At 39.7% G+C, this 23,701-nt stretch overlaps 1 protein-coding gene across 8 annotated transcripts in view; it reads left to right on the top strand.

The window, feature by feature from the left end:
• Nucleotides 1-2,048: 2,048 nt before the first annotated feature.
• SCMH1 (Scm polycomb group protein homolog 1) overlaps nucleotides 2,049-23,701 on the top strand; it is a 146,401-nt gene continuing 124,748 nt past the window's right edge. For 7 of the 8 annotated variants that reach the window (XM_033114029.1, XM_033114037.1, XM_033114035.1 and 4 more), the window contains exon 1: nucleotides 2,049-2,224. The gene's annotated coding sequence lies outside the window, so the exon portion shown is untranslated. Of the gene's footprint in view, nucleotides 2,225-2,750; nucleotides 2,905-23,701 lie in introns of all 8 variants that reach the window. The other variant, XM_033114027.1, reaches the window with a different exon arrangement.

Raw genomic sequence — 23,701 nt, 5'->3', positions numbered from 1 at the left:
CTTCCTTTCCTCTCATCTGCCTCTCTGACTTGATTGCTTCTCAGAAAATGGGCAACAAGGAGAGGTAAGAGGCTGCTGGGGTCAGAAAGAGCAGCAGCATCTACAGCAAACATGAGCAGAATCTTCACTACACAGGAGTGGAAATAAAGGGCTAAAACACTCACCTTCGAGCTTCCCTGTCAAGTGGTAAGGCAATGCCAAATTAGGAAGAAAAAGACCAGTCATGTGGGTCCTGGCTCTTCCGCTTACCAGCCCTGCACTTTCCTATTCTATCCCTCTACCTGGACTGCTTGTGCCTTGTGAACTCATCTCTCAAGGCCTGGCTTAGATCTTGAAACCTCTTTCTGAAATGCAAATCTGATTAAGTCACTCCCTGCTTAAAACTTCCGTAGCTTATTGCCAATAGCAGGCATTCAGAAACCTTTTGTTCTCAGGACCCCTTTCCACGCTTAAAAATTACTGAGGACCCCAAGGAGCTTTTTCATGTGCACTTGGTTACTTCTATCAACATTTATTATATTAGAAATTAGAACTGAGACATTTCTAACGTTTTACTAATTCATTTAAAATTTACAATGATAAACCCATTACATTTTTAATGAAAAATACCTGTTTTCTAAAACAAAATATTAATGAGAAGAGAGGTGTCCTACATTTGCGCAAATCTCTTTAACACGTGGCGTGAAAGAAGACAGCTGGATTCTAAAATCTGTTTTTGCATTTAACCTGTTGCAATATCATATGTCCTATAGTCTATGGAAAATGTCACTGTATGCCAGTGAGAGAATGAGAGTGAAAAAAGCAAAAAATGTTTAACATTGTTATAAAAATAATTTTGAGTTCACTGACCCCTGAAAGGAACTCAGGGACACCCAGGAATCCCAGGACCGCAATATGAAAACCACTGGCCTACGAAATAAGTTCTAAGCTAGTATACAGGACATCCGATGTCATTCCAGAAGACGAGGACCTCCTTCCACGTTCTGGCTTCCTTTCCCTGTCTAACCTCAGCAGCAGCACACCATGTCCGCGTCTCCCATCCTCCTGCCACACCAGCCTACCACACGGTATGGAGTCTTCATGCCTTTGCACACAGCCTTTTCTCCGCCTGAAAATAGCTTCCCCTGTCAGACTCTTTCAAGAGCTAAGTTGAATAGTGTTTGACTCCTTTGGCTCACCCTAACTGAGCTGACCACTCTGGGCAGGTAGAACACAGGCTCTAAAGTTTGAAAGGCTGAAGATGCATCTTCACTCAGTCATTTACTGGCTCGGTGACCTTGGACAAGTAGCCTCACCTCCCTGACCTTCAGTTTCCTCTGCTAAAACGGCTGATCTGGGGGGGAGGTGGCGGTGAGCCTAAGGACTGGAGCAGAGTGCTCACGGGCCCGGAAATAATGGTCCCAGGTACAGGGTCTGGCACCTAGGCTTCAACGCTGATTGACTAGGTGAACCGATGAAGGCGCATGGGAGCTTATACTTACTGGGCATGTACTTACGAGATCTCCGCACTGTTCCGTGGGCTTTACAAGCATTCATTTCTTTTGTCCTCACACCATCCCTTTGGATTAAGTGCTGTCACGTTAGAGATAAAGGCCCTGGGGTAGAGATGCGCAGTCACTTGCTCAAGGTCATCCATCATAACTGGTCACGAGCAGGGCAGGGATTCGAGCCCCGGGAGCGCCCACTCTCCTCACGAGGCTGCGCCTCGCGTCAGCCGGGCGGGCTTCGGGGCCAGAACCTAACCGCTCTTAGGTCCGCCATATCCCTCACAAACCAACGCGTGGCCTTGGAGTGGGTGACACGCGTCGGCTGGACTCGAACCCGAGACCCAGAGCTCTCTTCAGGCCTCGGTTTACCCGTCCAATAGAAGCAGCGGCGAGAGCCCGTCAGGGGGCAGCGCCCGCCCCACACCGCACGGTGGCGCCCTCGCCACACCGCCCCGCCTCCCCGCCTTCTGCGCGGGCCCAACCGCCAAGGAGCGCGCCACCTCGCGGCAGGAGGGGCTGGGGGCCGGGGAGCCCCTGCCCCGCCCCTCGTCGTCCCCCGCCTCTCCCCCGCCTCAGCTACCGCAGTCACCGCCTCGGTGGAGCCCCCCGCCGCCCGCCCGCCGCTCTCCGGTGCCGCCCCCACACGCCCCCTTTGCGCGTCCTCCCTCGCTCCCTGAGCAGCGGAAACATGGCGGCGGGAAGGGAATGAGCCGCTCCGCGCCGCCCGGTGCCCGCAGGTAAGCGCCTAGCGCCAGCTTCCGCGAGCCGGGGCAGCCGGCGCCCTAAGGGGACTGGGCCACCAGGGGCCGCCCGGGGCGAGGAGGAGGCGGTGGGACCTGGCCGCCCGCTGCCCCCGCCCCTCCGGGCCCGGCTGTCCGTCTGTCGGGGCGGGTTGGCCTGTCGGTGGTCCGAGCGCGGTCGCGGCCCTTCCCTGCCGTGTCACCCGGGCCTGGAGCCCGGGCGCCCGGTTCTGCATCCGCGGGGGAGCCGGCTGGGCCCAGTGTCCCGCTGGAGGCCCGGACGCGCTGGGGCTTCCCGGGGGCCTCGGCGCGGGGACCCCATGGACAGGGGGACGTTTGGTGGTTTGGCATCGTAGGGCGGTCCGTGTAGGAGCCTCTCTATCCAGGCCCGCGGGGCTGGGGTCGGTCCGGGAGGGTTGGCTTTGGGCCAAAGGCCGGGAGTCAGAGTGGCTGTCAGTCTGCGCGTGGGTCTGTGGGTCTGTGCGGACGCAAGAGCTGAGAGATATCTGTGGGTCTTCGCCAGCCGGGTCCCGGTTCGACCGAGGTCGGCGGGAGACATGGCTCAACGGAAGGTCCGGGGCGCGAAGGGCTCGGAGCTGTCAGCAGCGATCCTCCAGCTGGCTCCAGCAGCGCGGGGACAACTCACGTGTGCCTCCGGAAACGGGCGGAGAGAGCAGGTTTCAAACCTCAGACTTCTGGGGGTGCGCGTGGGATGGGGGTGGAGAGAAGCCGCTGGGCACCCAGGTGAGCAAGCTGCCAGGAGGGCTAGACACGTGGGCACAGCTGTGGGCCAGCCCCAGAGGAATGAAAAAGAGTTTCCAGGAGATGGCTGAACCCCAAAACATCTGGCGTCTGGAAGGGAATTTAAAGTCTTCTAGGGTCTCTTTCTCTCATCCCATGCCAAAGTACCGTGTTTCCCCGAAAATAAGCCTAGCCAGACAATCAGCTCTAACGTGTCTTTGGGAGCAAAAATTAATATAAGACCCAGTCTTATTTTACTGTAAGACCGGGTCTTGTATAGTGTAATGTAATGTAATGTAATGTAATATAATACCCGGCCTTATTTTACTATAAGACCGGGTGTTACATAAGACCCGGTCTTATATTAATTTTTGCTCCAAAAGACGCGTTAGAGCTGATTGTCTGGCTATTTCTTATTTTCAGGGAAACAGGGTAGCTTTGAAAATCCCAAATTCTAGCCTAATAATTTAACCTACCTGTTTGAACACCTCTTCCAGTGATGGGAAACTGATCTCTTCCCAAGGAAACCCATTCTGGTCCTAGACTGCGTTGGTTTTAGAAATATTTTTGGTTGAAAGAAGCAGCTATCTGCCATTCTTCCTTATGGACACCCTTTTAAGCTACCTGAAGAAAGTAATCGTGTCCCTGGAGCCTTGTGTTGTCGTCACTAACTCCAGTTCCTTTACTTGATTCTCTTGTGCTGTGGTTCTCGGATGCGGTCTCTGAATATGCTCTGCTTTGCCCCGTCCCCTTCAAAGGAGAGCTTCTTAATGTGAGTGAGGAGACGAAACCTATTAAGTTTCCCCAAGAAGCTCCTTGGCCCCAAATAATTGTCCTGCTTAAATAAAAAGTAATTATTCCTTCCTTATTTCTGTACTGTTTTTAACTTTTTAAAAAAATCTTGTACTGTTGGTTAAAAAAAAAAGAGAGATCCTACTTTGTGGAAATTTTTGGGTTTTCCCTCATGTTTTCAATGTCTGTAAACACTATCAAATGAGCTAATGTATCTCAAAGTGTCACAATGCACCATACAAATAGAAGGGTTTATTATTTTTACTCTGAAAAAGGATTGAGACCCGTTTTGGTGCCAAACTGCAATTTAATATTTAGCTGGAAAGGGAAATGCTTTATTACGTTGAACTCTATCTATGCTCTATTTCTAACTGCCAGCAGAAGGCCCAAAATTACAATGAAAAAGAACATTTTTTTGTTGCTCACTTACCAGTATTATTTTTTACTTGCTTTTCAAATCACTTATCCGTGGTATGTGGTGTTAAGTTTTTAAAAAGGGTCTTTTAGCAACGTCCTAAACCTCTGCCTAAGCAACCCTGTAGTAAATTTTTAAGCCCATCAGAGCTGTGATGGCCTTGAAGACAAAATGCCAATCTCTTGTATCTTGTTCAAATTCTCAGCAAAATTTCACTGTTTTTATGACATAGACAAGCACATAAGAGCAGTCAGAATCCGTTCTTTATCTTTGTTCTTACGTCTTCATTTTTTAAGTTGTTCAGTGTTTTTGAAATTTGTAGCATACATGTCAAATGTTGGTTTCTGGTATGTTTATGCAAATGCTGTTGCCCTTTATGTAAATTGGATAAAAATTTATGTAACACCATTCTGTATCGAACTGTACAGAGCCAGGAAAGGCCCTGGTTCCTTCCTTTCAAAGGACTTAAAGTTAATGGTAGGAAATGCTAAAAACTGTGAGAAAGAACTGGTGTGAATATTCCACTGAAAACTTAAGTTCAACATGTTCTAACCTTTATTCTATCTACGTTTATGTGTGTACTGTGTGTCAGGCATTGTGCTTTAACTGGGTATACAGAGATGAATAAGATCCATTTCCAATCTTTGTGCAGCTAGTAAATTAGATGCTAAAACAGGACATCTCAGAATAAAAGGTAAGAGTTATGCATATAATGCCCCAGGTGAGGGCACTTTGGCTAGCCTAGGACTTGAGGGACAAGCCTTGGGAAGAGATGACACCTGACCCAAATCTTAAATGGTAACTAGGAGTAAGTCAGGCAAAGATGAGTAAAAAGTGTGCTTCAAACAGAGAACACAGCCTGAGGAAAGGCATCAATGTGAGAAAAGGAATGGCTTGCATAGAGAACCACAGGCAGTTTGGGACTGCTAAGAAAATACAGTGAAGATGCGAGTGGTAAATTGTGAGGCTGGAAATACAAGCAGAGGCTTTAGGTGGACCTTATATGCATAAGTATCTTGAAATTAATTCAGTGAATGATTTTTTAAAAATCACTAAAAGGCTTTTATCAGACATGGTTGAATAACATTTTTAAAATGTAGTCATGAGGGTAAGAAGAAAGGAATGATGGCTTTATGATTGATTGGATGTGCAGATGAGAGGATGAGCAGTCCAGCGTGATGCTAAGGTTTTTGGTTTGGATACTAGGGGGATTGTGGGGACATTAACTGAGACAAGAAACACTGGATAATGAGTTCAGTTTTGGACTTGAAGATTTTACGATGTCTTAAGTTAGATCCATGAGCAAATGTGGTGGAAGTAAACTAGAAAAAAAGGAGGTTATGGTCAGAAAGTGGAATATTAAATTAGAAGGGGAAGTTAAATGGTCTGATCTGGAGCTGTTCTAGACAACGGCTAGTCTGTGTGTGGGTCCACAGGTCAGGGAAGCTGAGTATGACAAGGAACTATGGTATTTAATGAGTCTTCTGTGCGGATAGTGAAGTGATGTGGGATGCTGGAATGTAGGAAAGAGAGGAAGATTGTGACCCAGGTGCAGTGAATATAGGGGATTAATCAGAAGGATGGTGGATGACAGATGAGGAGAAGGGTAGAGAGCAGTACAGCCAGATGGTATAAACCTCAAAGAAGGAGGGGTTTTTAAACACGAGAGTGGAAAAGTAATGAATTTTGACTTTTCCTTCCTGGAAGCAAGCTTCTGATCTCTTCATCTTTATTCAGGACTCATATTAATCATTCTGTTTGCTCTGAAGAGTCTGTTCTTAGTCTTGGAAAGTAGGAGGGCAAATACCCTATATCAAATCCTTTCTGCTAATGCTTAGTGACAAAGGCAATGGAGGATTTTTCCTGATGATCAATGAGTGGATAGGAAACAATCAGATCTGCCTAGGCCCTGTCACTGGCCTTAGGACTGTAAGCAGATTGTTTAACTTCTGTGACTTTCATTGTCCTTATCTGTAAAAAATAAATTCCTATTTCATAGAGTGTCCCAAAGATTACATGAAATAGTGTGTGTGTGTGTGTATGTATATATGTGTGTATATATACATACACACACACACACACACACACACACACACACATAAACTAGAAAAGCAATTGGCACTTCATAGATGCAAAGTAGATGTTCTTTTCCAAATACCTTTAAGGAACCTCAGCTCTGCTGGCAGATAATGAAATTTTTTTCATTCTTTACCTAAATTATATGGCAATAAGTACTCTAAAGGAGTTAACAGTAAAGAGATGTAGGAATTCAGAGGGAGGAGCCATCATTTTAAACATTTGGAAACAAGGTTAGGCATCAACACTCAAGATGAATTTCATTTGGGCCTTGGAGAATAAATTTCAGTAGATTAAATAATTTAGGTGAAGATGCAAAGTGGGGAAAGTATAAGATGTGTTTGTTAAAAATGGGTAGTTGCCACAGGTGCATTGTATTTGTGTAAGTCAGTAGTTTGAGATGGGGCTGGAGAGATGAGTTGGGCCATAGTATTAAAGACCTGCAGCTATGGAGTTTGGACTTGACTCTAGATATTCCAGGTTCTGGAGAGGTATAGATTGGACATCTTCTTTCCCTACCTCAGTTTCCTATCTGTAGAATTTATAACCATTAATTCAGAAACTTTGGATTCGTGTTTGAAGTAAACCAAGTAAGAAATTTCACATGGAAATTAAGTTCTTCTGTAGGCCAATTTTAGGTTAAAAAAATAAGTGCTAAAATGTGTTTTGTAGTTGTGATTTAATCTTTGCAATAACCTTTTTGGTAGGTAGGCTTAGTGGAGTTAAAGAACATATAAGATTTCTGGTAGAAAGTGACTAAAAATGGTCCGATTTCAAATTCTGTCTTTTTTATACTACTGTACTGATTTCGATTTGCAGAGAAGTCTGGGCTCCTCAATATCACTAAATATTAATTATATAATCCAGGGCTGGTCACCTTGCCTCTGATCCTCAGCTCCCTCCTTTATAAAACGAGGGAAGGCGTAGGTAGGTGTAAGGTTTAACTAAGACAGTATGTGTAAAGCACTTAACATAATGTTGGTTACATGCTAAGTGCTCAAATGTCGGCCCCCTCTCTCCAAATCTGTAAATGAAGGAATTTAACCACACTATTGCAAAGGCCTCAGTGCTAACTCCCTAGCTACCAGGGAATTGCTAGAACTAATTATTTTGATAAGCTTACGGCCATATAAACCCAGCAGATCTTATCATCTGTTATCTTTGCCCCAGACCTCTAATCATCTGTCTCCTGCTATATACTGTTATTCCCGTGCTGTTTCGTGCTGTTTCGGCTTCCTCTTCCTCTCTCCCAACCCTGCTTGCAGTGAGCTCCCTCTCAAACCTTTCCACTCATTCTCTGAAACTCCTACACTGTTAACCATTTTACTGGATGTTTTTGTGTGTGTTCTGGCTTAAATGGAAGCCAGGCTCTCTCCTTAGCCATGGAGGGCAATATGTCTTGGGTGCAGCTTATGCTCCCACATCACTGCTGTGCAAAAGGAGAGAGATAAGGATGACTAGTTTTTTTACATACCACTATTCTAGGTCATTATCTCCAAATCTTAAAATCCCCTGTGCTCTCTGGCACAAAGGCTCTACCACTCTCGTCTTCTTTTGTATAGATCTTTTGTCTCATTTAGGACAGAGCACACACAGTCTTCTTCAACTTAATTTCTGTCTTCATCCTGAGTAAGTTCAATATTCATATGGAAGATTATTTCTCCAACACAGTGGCCTCTTCTGTGATCATTTTTTTAGGAAATCAATTCCCAAAGTCACACCATAGGCCTTATTGTCGCCCAAAAATGGCGCACCTCTGAAATTATGAATGAAGACATACAGCTTTGTTCACAATTTCTCCTTTTACCTGACCTTTGTCCCCACTAGACCTGTTTATTTGACCTCATCAAGGCCTATCTTTACTTCCTTCCCTATCCAGCTCAATTTTCTTAGTCTACCACTTACTTCATTCTCTTTTTTGCCGTTATTCTCCATTCCTTTGTTCCGTTGTCCTGTCCTGTCTGGGTAAAATCCCAAACTAAACCTCTTTCTTCTTGTGTATTATAAGCACATTTCTAAGTGTTTTGTTATTTCTTATAATTGCTTTACACTCATGCTTATGTAGAATTTCCTTTGGGGCATTCAAACATCATGGAAATAAAGTCTATTTAGTCATTATGTCCTGTAAAGTGTAGCAGAAAACATGAGAACCAGCATACTTGTTCTTGGAGATATTTGAAAAGAGAGTACACAACCAATTTATCTTAGATGATTGAGAATTTTAAACTTCTAACTCTGATTTTTTGGTCCTCTGTCTTATCTCCAGTTATCTCAAGGGACTGCCGGAAAGTCTCCAAACCAGATTAAATTTATTTCTTTAAAAATAAATGAATTTCTAAAATAAATTTGGGAATATAAAAGTTTATAAAGCCTAATAGGCATAGAGGGTCACAATTCCAAAACAAGGGAATGTAGGAACTTAAAAATGTTGTCTAATTTATGTGTATTCAGTTTTTCACTCATTCATTCCGCAGATACTGATGTGCTATGTACAGTGGTAAAGATGAATGCGTAATTTTAAAAATGCAAATGCAGACCACAGAATTAAAAAATATATTTGTGGCACATAATAACTAAATATTACTATCTGTAATAACAAAGGATTCCTACACATAGATTTGAAAAAGATCAATCAATAGAAAAATGACAAGACATGAAAGAGGCAACTTAAATGTTTATTAGTAATTAAACATTACTAATTTACCAGTAATTTGTTATAGGCTAATTAAAGCTCTAATGAGATGTCATTTCACACCTATTAGATGGGCGAAAATTAAGAATCTGATAATACCAAATATTGGTGGGAATGTGGAATTAAGGGAACTCTTCGACACTGTTGATGGGAATACAAGTTGCAAAGCCATGGTGAAGAACAACTAGTCAATATCTATTAGAACTAAGATGCATCTAGCCTACTATCCAACAGTTTTACTCCTAGGTAAATACCCTTTAGAAACTCTCCAATGTATGCAAAAAGAGACATACAGAAATATTCATACAACATTATTATGAGTGTAACAGAAAATCCAAATTAGTCCAAATGTCTCACAATAAAAGAATGAAAATATTGTGGTATATTTACCTAATAGAATTGCATACAATAATGAGAATGAATGAGTGAACTAGATCTATATAGTAACGTGGGGGAATCTCACAAGAAATGCGTGGTAATGATATATACCAGTTAAGGGTAGGGTGTATCTCTGAAGGGTAGGGTGGGGGGAAAAGACTGGTAATAATGCTGGGAAGAGCACACAGGCTGTTAATTTTATTGATAAATATTTTTTCCGTTAGTTTGTGGCTATATGGGTGTTATTCATTATTCTTTATACCGTTTTATATATTTGAAGTATTGTATATGCATGTTTGAGGAATAATTGCATATAGTTCTTGTTATGAATATAATGCAGGGAAAGAGGGTAGCAGAAATATAAAGATGTTATTAGGGTAAATCATGCAAAATTTTTGTTTTTATAGGTCTAAAATTGTTCAATACAGGCAATTTGAAATGGCTCAACCTCATTCAATCTAATAAAACAAGTATTCTCATTGAAATATATTCAGAGTACTTTGGGAACACAAAGAAATTGACTACCAAGGCAGAAGGATGGAGATAATCTTTGGAAAGGCTCCAGAGAGAGAGAGAGAGAATGACATTTAAACTGGATGTTAAAGGTTGAGAAGGAATTTACTAGATAGAGAGTGAGGAGAAGAAAGAGGGCCTTCCAGACAGAAGTAAAGACCCCTTTGAATGGATGGAATCCCCCAGCGGGAGTAGGTAGAGGTCAGAGAAGTGCAGTTGAGGAAGAGACTAAGATTGGGAACAAAAATAACAGCAAATATCTGTATAGCATTTACTATACAATTTTATATACATAAAAACAGATAATCCCAGCGGGGAAAATAGGCACTTAAGTAATCTGTCCAAGGTCACAGGGTTAACAAGTGGTAGGACCAGGATTTGAACTCTGGTGTTCTATTATAGGCCCAAAGTCTATATTCTTGGCTAATAAGCTATATTCTGAATCACTGAATAAGCAAAATCAGGAGAAAGTGGTGTTTTGAATGCCAAGGAAAAACAGTTAAGTTTCAAAAAGGAAGGACGAGTCAGCAATGAAAGTTCCTAAGGAGATAGAGTAGGAATACTACAGAGACCATTGGGTAACAACAACAAAAAAATCATGCTCTTAGGTACAGTAAGGGATACCAAGATAATAAAGATGTGGATATCTCAGAATAGTACTGATTCAATCTACTGAATTGGCCCACCAGTTCGTTGGGCCAATGATTATAATTCCATTTAATTATAGAGAAGATGGAGCCAGGGAAACTATTCAAAATAGATCCTCACTATATTTAAGTATTTGATATATCAACACAAGTGAAAGAATTTTAATCCTCTGCTGTCTATATTTATTTTAGTTTCTCTAAAATGCTAACTAGGATTAATATTGACAATTTTGTTTATTCTGTATGTTCTGCTTTTAATAAAGATAGAACATAGGCTGTTGTTGATTTAGTATATTTCAGAATTGGATGATAGTCTAAAGATCAGTAGTTCTCCAGTATTTTATAGGCAAGAAGGTGAAAGACCCTCTAAGCAGCATGATATGTGGAAAGATGGCTTGGTGGTTGAGTCCCAATTCAAGTCCCCATCTGCCATTCACTGGCTCTGTGACTTAGGTAAGGGGGTGTTGTAGCAGCTAATCACTTCTAAGATTTCTTCCAACTCTCAAATTCTGTGACTATTAGGTCAGTTATTCAGTGAAGAAACCAAAGCCTAAAAAAGGGACATGGTTTGTCCAAAGTCATAAAAACTGGAATTTGATTCTCTTGATTCTTCTTCAAGAAATCTGATGGGAGAATCATCAACCACTTGAGTGGCTGCTATATGTCAGGCATTCATTAACTACTTAAAAAAACATAAAGGTATGTGAACTTGCTTTAGAATTTATTCATTATAAAAGTAACTGGCATCTTCTGTTTGTTTGTTTATACATATCCTGCCTTATTCCAGGATGTATTTTAAAGCATACCATCTCTGTGCAACATACCATGCTCAGAAAAGGAATAATATTTTTTGAGTATCTATCAGATACATTGTAACATGCAAACACATATTGTTCTCATCCACCAGATATCTGCCAAATCATACAAGTTATAAGTGAGAGGACTCAGTTTCAGACCCAGACCAGCCTGACATTAACCCTAATGCCCTTTCCATTTCACCATGTACCCTCCCTACAAGCTGTGTTATATAATTCCGAAACTTTACCACTATAGGAAGCAAGGTTTACTTGTAAGAATTGACTTTGTTTTCTTTGTACTGAATATATCCCATCTCACCAAACAATGTAGGCAAACTGGAAGGATCCTAGAATAGACAAATAAAACACTTTAGTGAATCAGAGTCACGAGTATTTTTTAATTTGTACGAACAGTTTCCTTGTTAAGATCAGTGCTTATATTTTAATAAATTGCAAAGTTTCTGTACCCTCTCAACCTTTGATGTATGCCCACCTCCTCCTCCTTAATCAAAACATTTGCCGGCGACCTGCTAAGGATACAAAGGTGAGACTAAGACGTGGTTGCTTCCCTCAGTGAGCTGACTATCCAAGAGATAGTTGGGATAAAAGTATTCCGACTTCAGTGGTCTTCCTCCCTCAAATCTATAACTCTAGTCTAATCACGAGAAAAACATCAGACAAGTCCCAGTTGAGGGGCATTCTACAAAATACCTGACAACTGTTCCTCAAAACTACCAAGGTAATCAAACAAGGAAAATATGAGAAACTGTCAGCCAAGAAGAACCTAAGGAGACATGACAACTACATGTAAAGTGTTTTCTTGGATGGGGTCCTGGAGCAGAAAAAGGATAGGTAAAAACTGAGGAAATTCTCAATAAAATGTGGACTTTAGTTAATAATGTATCGATATTGATTCATTAATTGTAACAAATGTACCATACTAACATAAGATGTTAATAATAGTGGAAGCTGTGCAGAATACATGGGAACTCTGAACTATCTTTGTAGATTTTCTGTAAATCTGAAATTGTTCTAAAATAAAACCATATTTTTGAAAAGTTATAATAAAATTAAAATAATTTTACACGCTATTTCTTTGGGATTTAATTAAAGCACATTTCTTCATAAAATGTTCCCAATTTGGTTGACTCATTTGATGGTACCAACAAGTTACCATCTGTTGATAGATTCATGTGCCAAAGTGTATTCTAGATAGATGTCACGTAAACTTTTTCCACCTCGGGGTCTTACACATGTAGATGACAAAAATATGCCAACTGCTAGTCAACAGAGAGGACTCCAACAAATGTAAAAAAGTCTTACTACATAATATTGCTCGTTAACTGAAAGCACAGTTCAATTATTTGGAAGGATTGTGACTAAGTCCTGAACAAAAATGATTCAGGTCACAAAGGAGTGTTATTTTTTTGATCTATTTGTGTGACACTAAAAAAAGTGCTACTACCTACCGTGTTTCCCCGAAAAAAAGACCTAGCCAGACAGTCAGCTCTAATGGGTCTTTTGGGGCAAAAATTAATATAAGATCCTGTCTTATTTTACTATAATATGAGACTGGGTATAATATAATATAATATAATGTAATGTAATGTAATGTAATGTAATGTAATGTAATATAATAATATAATAAAATAAATATAATACTGGGTCTTATATTATAATTTTTGCTCCTAAAGACGCATTAGAGCTGATGGTACAGCTAGGTCTTATTTTCGGGGCAACACGGTATTACCACTGTGTATGAGTGTGAGTTGGATATTTTTTCTGCAAATGCTTTATGAGATTAGTATGATTATTGGAGTGAGGTCAGTTTAAAAGTCTTGGATTTAGTTTTAAGAAAAAACTTTGAGAAATCACTTAATCACAGTGTATACTTCTACTAAGTATATCTTCATCATCAGTTTTAGTTGTACCTACATTTGAAGGAAACCACTCACAGAAATCTTTCTGTAAATATTTAATGACCCTAGATGTCCTCTCACAGAAAGCTTAGGACATATTACTAAACAAATACCAGTAGAGTTTGCAATTCTCTTGCTTCAGTATTGGCCCAGAACCTACTCTTCAAACTCCCCAACTCTTAGCCTTCAGATTTCCACAACACTCAATTACTCAAGGCAACTTTGCATAATGAATAAACAAGAATTGGTTGTTTGGGCTGAATTCGATTAACTACCTTACCAACAAATAGATTCTTTCTATGCTGACCCTGACACTTCCATGTCAAAGTTGTCTTCCTGAGAACTACTAATTGAATTTGGTGAAATGTTAGGTAATGGTTTTTGGGCTTCTTTATTCTCAGTACTAACAATTTTCTTTTAATTTGTTAAATCCCTTACTGATGGCATATAAATAAATCATTAGGCTGAAAAGAGAAATGTCAACTAATTTCCTGGTGTTTTCTTATCATTTATTAATGAAAATCAATATTTAGGTGTCTAATACAGTAAATGTTTACATTGTAAGTACTCAATATCTGTTAGTTAAATTCAAATTTGGATTAATGGACTATTTTTATTATTCCTAATTTTTTTGTATGTGCTCCTTTACCTTATATTGAGAGGGAACTGTGTTTTACACTAACTGTATTTTGGAAATAGATTTGTTGTCTGATGGATAGGGGTTTAAATCCCATGTCTGCCATCCCTGATCTACAAAAAAGATCCTTAGATTATTTCATTGATCAGGCAGGTTCAGCAGTCCTGATGTATTTTAAGTTTTACTTTTTCTACAAATTAAAAGAACACAGATCCTGGAAGGCAAAGCAACATCTTAAACTTTTAGTGCCCACTGTATACCATGGTGTTTTCTGGTACAGTGGTAGACTCGTAGTATGTTTTAAATAAATATTGTTGTATTGTCCTTCCTCTGTATTACTGGGAAATAACAACTGCCATTTCATATACTATGGGCTCCTCAACCAGACTTGTTGAATGTTAGTTAAACTTTAGCCTAAGCTAGTATTTCCCCAATTTGTCTGATCGTCTGAAACACATATTAAGAAATAACAAGCACAGACCCTATTAAAATCCCAGTGGCATTCTTTTCAGAATTAGAACAACTAATCCTAAAATTTATATGGAATCACAAAGACCGTGAATAGCCAAAGAAATCTTGAGAAACAGCAAAGTGGGAGGTATCATGATCCCTGACAGCAAACAATACTATAAAGCTACAGTAATCGAAACAGCATGGTACTGGCATAGAAACGTATAGATTGGAATAGGATAGAGAGCCCACAAATAAATCTTCCATTATATGGTCAGTTCTATATCAGGTATAGGTGAGACTCTAGTATGGTCTATCCTGGAAAAAAATTTCTGTCTGTGGACCTGAAAATAAGTTATCTGCTTCTAAGATACAATAGTAGGACAGGCATAGGAAAGATATTTCCATTACAAAAGGGAGAAAATGGAAGGATTAAAAGGGTCACTACTCTAAAGGAAATTCATAACCCACCCAGCAGGGCAAATTTTATTCAATCTCAAGGCCTGGGGAAAATCCTCTGTGGCTCCATGCTCTGTCCTCTGGCCTTCTGGGGCAGTCCCACCCTTTTCCCAACAGGGTCCCATTGGCCCAGGGATCTGCTTTTGTGGTGCTGCCCTTGGTGTTACTCTTCCTTCATTTTTTCCCCCTCTCTTTCCCTTCTAGTTTAGGCTGGCAGCCCGTCAGCTGGTATGAAATCCTCCAAACCTTGTCAGTCTCCCATGCAACTCATGGGGTCCAAACCATCTTACAAGAGGGATCCTCCACAGATCTTTTCTAGATAAATACACACACACACGCATGCATACATATATGTATGTGTATACATATATATGAGGTGTGATCACAAAATACAGTGAATGTTTAAACAAAAATGTATTACAGTAAAAGACACATTGCTATTAATCCCTCTCAAAATACTCCCCCTTGCTTCAAACACACTTATCCCATTCTTGCCACTTTCTAAAGCAGTTCTGGAAGTCCTCTTTCACGAAATGTCTTTAGTTGCCCTGTCATGGCTGTCTTGATGTCTTGAATCATTTTGACTTTGGGGAAGAGCCAGACGTCACATGGTGCCAGATCCAGTGAATAAGGTGGATGAGGACACAGCATCATGTTTTTATTTGACAGAAATTGCCATATACCAGAAGCGTTGTGTGACACGGAGTGTTGTCATGATGGAGAATGAAGTAAAGACTATATATAGTATATATGTATGTACATATAACACCATATCTCTATTCCTAGCTTTTGTGATGGTTGTATCCATGAGTCAGGCAAATGATTGTCCAGCCACACCCTTGACCCTGTTTCCAGAACACACGGATAGGCAGAGAATTTTCCAAATTACTAAGTGCTGGTTCCTTTTTTAACTTAACAATTTGTTCTTCAATTTATCTTTTCTCATATTTTATTATAAGCACCAAGGACAAACTAGACCACATTTCAACACTTTGCTTAGAAATCTCCTCAACTAAATATCCAAATTCATCACTTACAAGGTCACACAATGGTTGAACACAATTCAGACAAGTTTTCTGCCACTGTAATAAGAATTGTCTTTCTTCTAGTGTCAAATAACATGTTCATTACTTCTTCCTAAGACCTCACTAGGAGCACCTTTAATGTACCTATTTCTACCAACTGTCTCTTCCAGGCAATATTTCTCTACCAATTCCAAAGCCACTTCCTCATTTTCAAGTATTTATTAGAGCAGCACTCCACTCTCAGCAGTACCAAAATCTGTATTAGTTCCCGTGGGCTGCCACAGCTGGAAGAGGCAAGGCAGGATCTTCTCCTGCAGACTTCAGAGAGAGCATGACCCTGCCAACACCTTTATTCCAGACTTCTACCTCTGAAACTGTGAGAAGATAAATTTCTGTTGTTTATTACATCCAGTTGATCGCATTTTGTTAAGGCAGCCCTAAGAAGCCAAAATGGGTGTTACGTGGATACAGTGAAGGACAGGGAGTGTGTGTATCTCCCTGTATCTACAGGGTTTCCTGGCATTTTTCTTTCTCTCTTTTCAACCATGTTTGTGTCTAGTTGCGCTATAAAGTTTACTTTCGTTATGTCAACAGCTTATCGTTTGGCTTTATCTCAGAAGAGCAGCCTTAAATCATTGGTAGGGATGCTTTGATACCAAGAAGCCCTCAAACTTTTGGAGAGGTAAGGGCTTTAGTTTTACAGACAGACCTTCCTTCTGCCGGAATGCCTCGTACTGGTTCTTGGTTTCCTCCTCATGCATACTGTTGTGACACCTGAAGCAAGAAGAGCGCCAGTGGCACTTCAGTTAGCCCTTGGGTAGGCAGTTGACCCATAAATGATGAACTACATAATGAGTCCTTTATCATTGCTTCTACTGGACATCTGTGTTGTTCAGTTATTTTTCAAGAATACATTCTTTGCCTGTCCTAATGAGGACTTATATTTTGGGGGGTTCCCCTTAGTGCCAGTCAGTGTTTGCAGGTCTCTTAGAAGATACTCTACAAATATTGTTTTGCTTTGAAGAAGGCTTATCCATGGCACTGTTAGTGAGAGACTAGTTCTGGTGATAAATAAGAGATGTTTGTTGCCAGGGCTGTCATTTCAATTTATCTTGCTTGCGCTGAGCTCATTAAAAATTGCCACAGTGGTAATATGAAAGTAATGAACCTTCTGGAGCCCAGCTGGGGCACAGAGTGCTCGCAGGACCTTCAGGGCAGCTGCCATTCTTATACATGGTTCAGTTAAAGGACTTTGGGTTCTTTTCCCCCTTTGAAACTGTATATTTTGCAAAATCCAAATCCTTTTTTAACACTTGTGTACTTTCTAAGTGAGTGTATTTGATTTCAACTCAACAAAAATGTACCTGATGCTTGCTACTGTCAGGCAGTATTTTAGCCCCGAGGGGTGTGAAGGTGACTAAGACGTCCCGTGGGGCTTCACTGCCAAATAGGGAGGGGAGGTAGATAAGTAATTGTAATACAGTGTTTAAATGCTATGAGTATGAACCAGATGTCAATATAGCACAGAAGAGGAAATGATTAGGGAAAAGAGCTAAGAAGGCTGAGGGTACATTGATTTCTGAGTTAAATGTTGAAGCATGAGTTGTAAGGTGACAAGTTGAGTGTATGATGGGAAGAGGAACTTAGTTGCAGCGGAGCTGAGGGGCTGTAGGTCATTTAGAATAACTTAGGGCTAGAGGTAAAGAGAAGGAGAAGATGGGTAGACGAGGCCGGAGAAGTAGTTGGGCCAAACTTTAAAGGGTTTATGGGTTTTGAAGGGCTGTATATGCAGTGCCAGGGCTGGGGGGTTTCGTTCTGTTGGCTACATGACTGTTGAAGTATTTGAAACAGAGGCGACGTGAGTGACTGTTTATTTTTGAAGGATTACTCTGGTTGCCATACACATAATGGGATGGAACTAGGAGAGACCAATCAGAAGACTATTGATTAGCTTTGTGCAAGCAAGTAATAACAACATGGTATGCTGCAAAGAGCGTGACCTACATTGTTTCAAATCCCAGTTCAACCACCCAACTCTCTAATTGAAATTTCCTCATCAGTGAAATGGGAATAATAGTAATTTCTCACTGGATATTATGGATAATCATATGAAATATATACATAGAATTGCTCCCAAGAACTGATATAAATGTTAGCTGTTAACATTTCAACTTCCGTTTTTGTCGGGTTTTAGGTAACTTATAACCAAGTTGAGGATTTTTAAGAAGTACTTTCACTTTCCTTCTACCACTCTGTCTCAATAAAACAAATCAGAAAGTTGACAAATATTTTATATTCACATTAAGATCCATATTTTAGGATTTTCCAAACATTTAAAAAATAACTAAGCTTTTTCCTTTGGACACCCTGCCAGAGTCTCAGTTGGAGAATCAGGCTTAGTATCTTTTTTGAGTCAGTGGTGCAATAGGAAAAGACTGGAACCCTAGCTCAACAAATGAGTTTTTTAGCTGAGAAATAGCATCAGAGTTTATTCTGCCTCTGTTTCTTCAAGTGTTTAATAAGGATAATGTGAATAGTGTCCTGGTCACGTTGCATATCTACTGTGAGGATCCCATTCTTTATGTAAGCAAACGTTTCATTAAACTACTAACCAGGTACTGTTACAGTGCGTGTAGGAATGAATCAGATCTGCATATTAATTTCAAGGGACTTATTGTGCTAAAAGAACTGTAAAAGATGTATATAAATAACTATAATACAAATAAAATAATATGAAAGTCAGTTAACTGAAAATTATAAAGGACTGAAATTGGAAGTCATTTATATTTTGTATTATATATTGCAAAAGTATTGTGTTTTATAAAGTGTATTTCACATGTTATTTAAAGTGCTTCTCCAAGTAAAGCTGAGATAGAGTCACTTTCTTGGATACCTGTGGAAAATAAATGATAGAGATAGATTTATATTTTAGGTAGACTTTAAAACCTATATGCATATTTTGATCCCAAGCTTGATCAGGCTTAATATTCACTGATATCCAAGTAACTTGGTTAAGGTACTCTCTGAGCCTTAGTGATGAGAGAGAGAGGGAGAGAGAGAATATCATCTACTTTTCATATTTGTTGTGATGAAATGGTCATATGTAAAAGTGCTGAAAAACAATGTTTGTTCTTTCCTTTGGTCTCTGCTCTACCCTACCCACCTTTCCACTATTGCCCAAGGTCGAGCTTTGAGAGAGCGCAGCTTTGAGAAGCGCTCCTACACTCATCCCATTGCATTTTCTTGAGAATGCCTTCAGTTAATCTTTTCTCAATGTCACATTCAGAGTAGATTCTTCATAGTAGTGCTTGTCGCTTTCTCCTTTTAAAGTTTCTTTAAACTTTAATAAAATTAGTATTGTACATTTTGTGCCTGGAAGCAAACACTGCAGCTGGAAGCTTTGTATCGAGTGAGATGCTAGCACAGGTCTTAAAATCTCAGGTACCAATACTTGCCATCAATTCCCATTTCTTTTTTCTTACCTTGGGTTTTTTCCCCAGATAGTTGGTCTGTTTAGTACACCCTAAGATTAAACACAATCCTTTACCTATGTTTGTTAGAGACTCTCAGCAATGGATTGATTTTCTCCATTATATAGCTCCATTTAGATGAAATTTTTCAGAAATTCTTCAAAGTTTCTGATTCTTTGATGGTACTCTTCCCTGTTTTCCAGTGCTGCTAAGTAGCTGTGTACTTTCTCATATTTTTAATATCTTCTTTTGTCATCTCAGTACATGTCTTTTTTTTTAAATTAAAGTGTGTTGGTTTGACAATTGTTGGTAAAGTTACACAGATTTCAGGTGTACAATTCTGTATTACATCATCTATAAATCCCATTGTGTGTTCACCACCCAGAGTCAGTTCTCCTTCCATCACCACATATTTGATCCCCCTTACCCTCATCTCCCACCACCCACCCCCCTTCCCCTCTGGTAACCACGTAACCACTAAACTATTGTCTGTGTCTATGAGTTTTTGTTTCTCATTTGTTTGTCTTTTTCTTTTGTTGTTTTTGGTTTATATACCACATATCAGTGAAATCATATTGTTCTTAACTTTTTCTATCTGACTTATTTCACTCAGCATTATAATCTCAAGATCCATCCATGTTGTCGCAAATGGTACTATTTCATCTTTTCTTACTGCCGAATAGTATTTCATTGTGTATATATACCACAACTTCTTTATCCATTCATCTATCGAAGGACACTTTGGTTGTTTCCATGTCTTGGCCACCGTAAATAAAGCTGCAATGAACATTGGAGCACATATGTCTTTATGGATAAATGTTTTCAGATTTTTGGGGTAGATACCAGGAGAGGGATTGCTGGGTCATAGGGTAATTCTACTCTTAATTTTTTGAGGAACCTGCACCCTGCCGTCCATAGCGGCTGCACCAGTCTGCAAGTGCATGTCTTTTAAATGAGTTTTAATCAGATAGAATTTGCCTTTGTGTTATGTGGATTTCTTTAATAAGCTGTGAGGACTGTATGCAGAAAAGTCTTTGAAAAGCTAAATTATATTCTCTCAACTCCTTTCATCCTCTCATTACCTTTAGGTAATGATTCTGTCAGATTTGAGAGTAATTTACAGATAAAGGACCCAGCTTGTTTTTGTTTCATTTTAAGAGATTTTCCATAACTTTTTCTCTCTCAGAAATCATCTAAGTCTAAATTACAAACCATCCAAATATATTCTTTTTTAAATTCAGAAAATAGCCACGGTGCTCTGGTCATGTAGTTTTTGAATTTTATTCCTTTTTTTTCTTAATGATGAGCATTCGTTTCATTCAAAAATACTTATTGAGTGCCTCCTCTATACCAGGCACTATTCCGAGTGCTGGGATACAGATATCCCAGTGCTGGAGGAGACAAATAAATAGACAAGGAAAATATTAAATAGTGCTAACTGCTGTGGAGAATTAAGAGTGGTACGATAAGAGAGACTAGGTGACGAGATTGAGTGGTCAGGGAAGGGTTCTTTGAGGAGGTGCAAAAAACAATGCAATACTTAGACATTTCACCCCTCACAAAGTGATAACCCCCTGCCCCGATCTATTGCCCCTCTGACATCGTATGTATCTATTACAATTCCACTGACTCTATTCCCTATGCTATACTCCATATCCTGTGATTATATATATTACAGTTGACATACAGTATCATTCAGCTTCAGCTTCAGGTGTACAGTGCAGAGGTCAAGCATCTACACCGTCCATGAAGTGGTCTCCCTAGTAAGACATGTGCCCATCGGATACCCAACAAAATCTTTACAACATTATTGGTTATAGTCCCCACACTGCCTTTCATACCCCGTGGCAATATTGCAGTTACCAACTCATGCTGTCTAATCCCTTCCCCTTCTCCCTCATCCCCACCCCCCACCCTTCTAGCAACCAGCAGTTTTGAGGAGGTGACATTTAAGCTAAGAGCTGAATGATAAGCCAGTCATATGAATATGAGGTGGTGCATTCCAGGTAGTGTAAAGGCCCTAAAGTAATAAGGAGTTGGCACGCATGAAGAGGAGAGAAGGTCAATGTGGCTGGAGCTAAGTGAATAGATGAGAGCGGTAGGGGGAGGTCGTGGTGGAGGTCGTCAGGATCAGATCATGCATGATGTAGGTCAGGGTAAGGTATTGGGTGTAATTTTAAGTGCTGTGGGGAGCCTTCGGAAGATTTTAAGGCGGGGGAGGTGACATGAGCTAATTTACATTAACATATAATCAAGATAGGGACATCTAATAAAGTCAGCCAATGCTGAGAGCCTCTAACCAAACATAGGCAAAAGATTGCATTTACTCCTAGGGCCTAGTATTATAAGTAGCCCAGTTTTCCCTGGAAAAACCCTAAGCCTCAGAAACAAGAAATGGGCCAAATTACCTTGCTTTGAGTCCCAGCTCCACCATTTACTAATGGAATAACTTTGGGCAAATTATAAGATCTCTCTGTACTGGTTTTCTTATCAATAAAATGAAGATAATAATAGTACCCACCTTACAGTGTTGTGAGAATTGAGCAATTTAGTACAAGTAAAATGCGTAGAACAATGCTTGGCACATACCGTGTTTCTCTGCAAAATCAGACCTAACCGGAAAAGAAGCCCTAGAATGATTTTTTAGGATGACATCCCCTGAACATAAGCCCTAATGCGTCTTTTGGAGCAAAAATTAATATAAGACCCGGTCTTATTTTTTGGGGAAACACGATAGTAAGTACTTAATATTTAATTTTATTATTTCCTTAAGATATGGGTTAACACAATAGCCACGTGTTTAGTGTGACTTAAGTACTAAATTGTAAATCTTATTTAATTTTAACTAAATTTAGAAACTGATCCTTTGTACAGTTATTGGAAAATTTTAAGTATGTTTTAAATAACAATATATAAATCTTTTTTAACTGTAAATTTTATGACATCTGAATCAAGTATCTGATAAAAATTTAGCATCTGAATTGAGATAAGCTATAATTGTAAATATACACCGGATTTTGAAGACTTAATGTAAAAATCTATTTTCATTCACTTTTAAAATAACATTTCAATATATTGTGTTAAATAAAATGCATTATTAAATAATTTTTACCTGTTTTCTTTTTAAAAATGTGACTACTAGAGAAGTTAAAATGACATAAGTGGCGTAAATTATATTTCTGTTGGATGACACTCCTAGACGCTGGGGCTTAGGAAGGGCAGTGGAAAAAGCATATGGACTGAGGGAGATGCTTTTTCCAACGACACAAACACCTGGAGATTCCAAAACACCTTCACCCAGTGGAGCCTCCCTCCCTATCAAATTAATCCTACCTCTTACCTTCTGGCTGAAAATCAGTGCCTTTAATGAGTCTGCCCCCACTGATTAGGAGTGTTTCGTATTCTTCAGGTGTGTCATGGTGGGAAAAAAGTATGCATCACTGCTCTGTGTGAAAGAGCATTGCACAGCTTAGACACTTATCAATGATGTTGATGAAATAACTATCTGGAGTTCTCTGAACTAGTACTACGATATAAAATTGTTCTCTAAAATAAAGTCTACCACTAATCCTGGTCCAATGAACCCGAGACTTAAAATGAGGAAGAATTAAAGTAGATCTTAAATAAGGGATAAAGTCCTGGTTCAAAATCTGAGGAAGTTGAGAAAGGCATCTTATGTCCTAAAGGCTAAATTTCTGGGATACAAAACCAAACAAAAAACTCAGAAAGCCAATCAACCAACCATAAACTTGTCTCTGACGTGAAACTAGACATATGTTTTTTTTCTTCTCATGCTTCTTGATGCCTGCTGCTATATACAAAGGTTTTTGACTTTTTAAAAGAGGCTTTATTCTCAAGTTAGCACAAAGAAGATTCCTAGTAAATACTCTTAGCAAATGGTACTACTCTTCTGCCTTAGCTGTTTGGCATGCTTATATATTCTTTCTGTATCACCCCCAAATGATTTTTTTAAATCTGTAATATGTCTTAACTTTATACCACCCAAAGATTATTCTGTGCCCTCTCAATAAAATCAGTTTCTAGAGAAGAAAGCCCTTTCCTTAGATTGCTGTACTGTTTTGGTTTCACAGAAAACATTTCAACTGGAAGCCCCTTTGTAGTCTCTGGCCTTCCTGTTACAATGAAGAAAAAGGTAGTCTCAAAAGTTTCCCAACCAGAAATGATTGTCAGAACAGTTGCCTGAGTAGCTGATATCACTTGATAAATTTCCCTTATTTCAGTAACAACAGGATTTTCTGTGAAACCTTAAAATCAGACACTTGATGTGGATGATGAAGAAACAGGCATGCAGCTAGTTTGTAGTAAATATGGGACTGCCTGGGAAAGCATTATAGAGTTCTAACCTCCTGGTTTTCAGGTGAAGAATTTGAAGCCCTGAGGAAGTGACTACTCAATGACAAAGAATGAACCAGGCCAAGTTTAGGTCTAAGTTGCATCTCAGT

The sequence above is a fragment of the Rhinolophus ferrumequinum genome, chromosome 9, assembly GCF_004115265.2.
Source record: "Rhinolophus ferrumequinum isolate MPI-CBG mRhiFer1 chromosome 9, mRhiFer1_v1.p, whole genome shotgun sequence".
Lineage (NCBI taxonomy): Eukaryota > Metazoa > Chordata > Mammalia > Chiroptera > Rhinolophidae > Rhinolophus > Rhinolophus ferrumequinum.
Note: the sequence above shows the minus strand (reverse complement) of the source record. Positions and strands in the feature narration are given on the sequence as shown.